Source organism: Hyaena hyaena, unplaced genomic scaffold (genome assembly GCF_003009895.1).
Source record: "Hyaena hyaena isolate Hyena2069 unplaced genomic scaffold, ASM300989v1 scaffold_775, whole genome shotgun sequence".
In the NCBI taxonomy this organism is placed as follows: Eukaryota; Metazoa; Chordata; class Mammalia; order Carnivora; family Hyaenidae; genus Hyaena; species Hyaena hyaena.
In genome coordinates, this window is record NW_024081400.1 from 559,555 (window position 1) to 563,883 (window position 4,329).

General features: G+C 64.9%; 1 long non-coding RNA gene across 1 annotated transcript; it reads right to left on the bottom strand.

Annotated features, from left to right (window-relative positions):
• Window positions 1–413: 413 nt before the first annotated feature.
• Window positions 414–1,151, bottom strand: LOC120221249. The gene is made up of 2 exons (XR_005525767.1): window positions 892–1,151; window positions 414–549 (listed from the first exon to the last, which is right to left on the bottom strand). It is a non-coding gene; the product is annotated as an uncharacterized LOC120221249 (long non-coding RNA).
• Window positions 1,152–4,329: the final 3,178 nt, after the last annotated feature.

Genomic DNA, 4,329 nt, shown 5'->3' on the forward strand with positions numbered 1-4,329 from the left:
TTCTTATTTACAACATGGCTAGTTTGAGCCCGTGTCACATCTTTGTCCTGACGCCCCCCCACCCAACAGTGGGCTGGCATGCTTGGCCCCACCCCAGGCCTGTGCCCGTTCGGCTGCTGGTCACCACCTGGCCGTCCAGAGCCACGCCCTTTGTTCTTTGCTCCCCTAGGCCCAGGTGCAGCGGAATCTTCCAGAGGGCGGTAAGGACAGGAAGGACCGAGTGACGGAAGTCACTGAAGAGACGAATGCCAGGCGTCACTGCAGGAGGAGCACTTCACCTGTTTCCTGCCCTGGGAGTGGCTTGGCGACCGATGCCCCCGCCCATCCCCCCAGGCTCCCACCCCACACCTTGTTAGGGGACCCTCTCCTACCTCCCCTTCCCAGGGTCTCAGAGCCTCCCCAGTTCCCACTGCCCTGTCATTCTCTGGAACCCAGGCACCGCCTCCTGCCGGCTGTGTGATTCCTAGGAAGCGACTTCTCCGGGCCTCTGGTTTCCCATCTGTAAAATGGGCCGAGGAGGAGGGGGTTTTGGGGGTTAAAGAAAGTCACCTGTTTAAAGGGATGAGCACAGCGCTGGGTTAGGGTTCGGGTTCGGGTTCGGGTTAGGGTTCCCCTCGCCAGGGGACTCTTTCCAGCCAATGGGCCCTTGAAGTCGTATCCTCTGCAGAGTTGCCGAGCGCCCCCAAGAGGAAGGCTTCCTTGTCTCCTGACCCGCGGGGCCAGGGCCAGCTTGGGTGAGGATCAGGCGCTCGGCCCGCAGAGGCAGGGTGAGCGCAGCACCGGGAGCTTGGGCCTGGTGAGGACTGCTCATCCCAGGGGCTGCAGGCTGGGCTGAGGTCTGGGACGGGCTCTGCCTCCGCCAGCCGTGCTGGCTGCATCCTGATTCCCTACCGGCGGAGCCTCCCGGAGCCGCAGGGAAGGGCCCGGGTCGCCGGGGAGGAGCGGCCTGGGGAAGCAGGAGGGCACCCGCTGGCCCCGCGCCGAGCTGCGCGGCCTGGGGCAGGAGAGAGCAGTCTCTGGAGGGAGGTGGGTCTGAGTTCTAGTTTCGCCTTTGCCGCTGCATTCGCTGTGTGACCTTGCGTGAGCTGCTTCCCCTCTCTGGCCTCAACTTTCTTTTCTGTGAAATGGGAAGAGTCAAGATGTGCACGCGCGCCCCGGGTCACAGCCCCGGGCCTGGCCCGCAGCAGACCCCGCCCTCCTCCCTGTCTCGGGGTGCGCGGCAGCCAGGCGGCCAGCGTAGACCTGGCACACAGGAAGTCCCACCTCTTTCTCCGCCCACCTCTTCAGCAGCCCGGGGCTGCTCGGGGTTGGGCCCGACGACCGGGTTTCGGCGCGCGGGCCGCGTCGCCCTGCACCGCTCACCCTCCCTTCCAGCCCGGGGGCGCCGGCCTGTCCCCTGCGGTGGCCGCGGGCGGCGCCTCACGGGGCGGCAGGGGAGCGCGGAGCGTTTCCTCCGTCACAGAAAGTTCTCGCGGAGCGCGCTGCCCTCGATTCCCGTCCGACCTCGCCCAGAGGCGGGGCGCGGCCGGGGTCGCTGAGGTGCCTGAGAAAGGGTCCCGCCCCCCCCCCCCCCCCCCCCGGCCGGGGTCGCTGAGAAAGGGTCCCGCCCCCCAGAACTCACGCACGCACCCATCCTACACTAATCAGGACCTTCTCGGTGGAGCACATCGGGACCCTGACCCTGACCCTGACCCCGACCCCGACCCTGACCCCGACCCCGACCCCGACCCTGCTTCTCAGAGCCTCCCGCGCTCCAGAAACGTCTGCCTCAAGAGACTGGAAGCGATGTCGCCCTAACCAGGCGAGACTTAAGTCCTCCCTCCCTGAAATCCCACGCTGGTGAGCAGCGCACCCCGAGGCCGTCTGGTCTCTTCCTGGTCCGTCCTCGTCCGGACAGCAGTGCCCGTGCTGGGAGGACGGAAGGGAGCGGGAGGGGGAGGGAGGCGCCCCTTCTCTTCCCCGGGGGAGCTGAACCACAGCCGCGTGCGCGCGCATCCCCTCGGCTCGCTGCAAGGGAGGCTGGGGAGACGAGCGTTCTTGGGGGCAAAGCCGTGCTCTGCTGAAACCGAGTTCTGGGACGGGACGGACAGGGGTCTGAGGACTGACCGTCTTTGCCCCAGAGAGACGAGCGTGAAATAAATGAACACACACATAAGTGGATAAACCTTCAAACATTCTTGGGAGGAGAGGTACACAGTGCAGGGAAAACATATCAGGAGGTCAGGAGGGCTTCCCTGAGGAAGTGACATCTGAGCTAGCAGGAAGAGCGTTCACAGCAAAGGAACAGGGGCAGCGGTGGGTGCAAAGGCCCTGTGACCGGAGGAAGCATAACACCCTTAGGAAACTTAAGAAGGCCCGGTCCACAAGACGACACACAGAAATCTACGGCCGGGGCGGATGACGTCCCGAGAATGGCCCTTAGAAGGGAGCTCCGTGGGGTTGGGAGTCACATATCTGCTCTGTTCCAGGCACGTTTCCAAGGTTTCTGTGTGTATTAATTCATTTAATCCTTGATCAACCTGTGAAATAGCTACCCATGCCGGTTCTCGTCTTCAGAGAGCAGATGCCAAGAACAGGTTAGATGCGCAAGAGGCTTGCGGGGCGGTGCCTGCGGAGGATGGAGGGAAGGAGGTGGGGCGGGAACAGGCAGGGAGAGCCCGGGATCTGGGTGCGGGGCTGGTCCCGTGAAAGGAGAGGGGGAGGAGGGAGGGCCGGGCAGGGAGGGCCTGGGGTGCAGTGCAGCTGGGAGACAACCAGGCCACACTCGGTGGAATCAGGCCCCAGGGACCAGCCTGCCCGGGGAGCGGGGGAGGAGCGGGGGTCGGGCAGGAGCGGCGGCCTCAGCACCTAACGTCCTGGCTTCTGTCCAGCGGCTGCTGGAGGCGGTCAGTCAGGGCTCCGCGCGCAGCCCTTTAAGAGACACTGAGCGGGACACGGCAGGCCGAGGCGCGGCCATTGTCCCCACGTCGCAGGTGCCGTGCCAACAAGGGGAAACACAGCCCCTCGAGTCACAGGGTGTGAGCCCAGGCAGGTCCGTCCAGAGCCCTTGCTCTGACTGAGGCGGGGCTGTCCCTGGGTGGGGACACGGGGCAGGGGTCGTGTCACTCAGGGCCGCGGATGCCCAGGGCACGTTAGGGCGTAGGCCTTCTGCTGTGGCCGTGGGGGGCCAGTGTGGGCTGTGAGGCAGGACGGCCATCCGGGGCTGACCGCACGCACGACTAGGGGGGAGATGCTGGCGGAGCGTGGGGTGGGTGCCGGGGTGGGGGCGCCGCGGGCTATGATGCGACTAGAGCCGCCCAAACTCATACGTTGCAATCCTAGCCCTCGGCACCTCAGGACGCGTACTGTATGGGAGATACGGTCTTTGGAGAGGAAATTAGGGTAAAGCGAGGTCGTTGGGCCACGCACACATCCCATTAAGGACAGGCGTTCTTTTTTTTTTTTTTTTTTTAATGTTTCATTTATTTCTAGAGGAGAGAGGAGACAGCGTGAGCAGGGGAGGGCCAGAGAGAGAGGGAGTCACAGACCGAAACAGGCTCCAGGCTCCGAGCTGGCAGTCAGCACAGAGCCCGACGCGGGGCTCGAACCCACGAACCGCGAGATCATGACCCGAGCGAAAGTCAGACGCTTAACCGACTAAGCCACCCAGGCGCCCCCAGGCGTTCTTAATAAGGAGAGGAGAGTAGGGCCCAGACCACGTGAGGGCTCGGGGAGGAGGCCACCATCCGCAGAAGGAAGCAAGATGCCGACATCTCGATCCCAGCATCCGGCCTCCAGAGCCGTGAGGGAATCACGCCTGCTGTTTGAGCTGCCCGCTCGGTCCTCGGTCGTGTCACTTGACAGCAGCCTGGCCTTACGTACCCCCGGGGCAGGGGCAGGCCTGGGGGCTTTTCCTGGGACGCTTGGCGACGACTGTGAGGCGTCAAGGGGACGCGTCTGGGGAAGATTTGGAGCCGGGGGCTGGGGGAGGCCGAGGCCGCACACACAGGCCCCGGGCTGGGGGAGCAGAGCCGGTGAGGCCCGCAGGCGTGTCCGAGGCAGGCCCTGCAGGGCCACGTGTCGCGTCCAAGCCCTGCCGCGGCCTCAGCCGGGTGCCCAGCCCCTCAGCCAGGCCTCAGGAGCCCGCCCGGACAGGGCCCCCCCCCCCCGGGGCCGCCTGACCGTGTCATTGGACCCCGCGGACACGCTCCCCTCTGAGCATCACTTCCTCATGTGCAATGCTGACCTCGGGAGTGTTCTGGAGACAAAAAAAGTGAGTGTCTGTGAAGTGCGATGCGTGCACCGCCATGTCATTAACCTAAAAGCTGGAGAAACCAGCAAGGAGGGTCG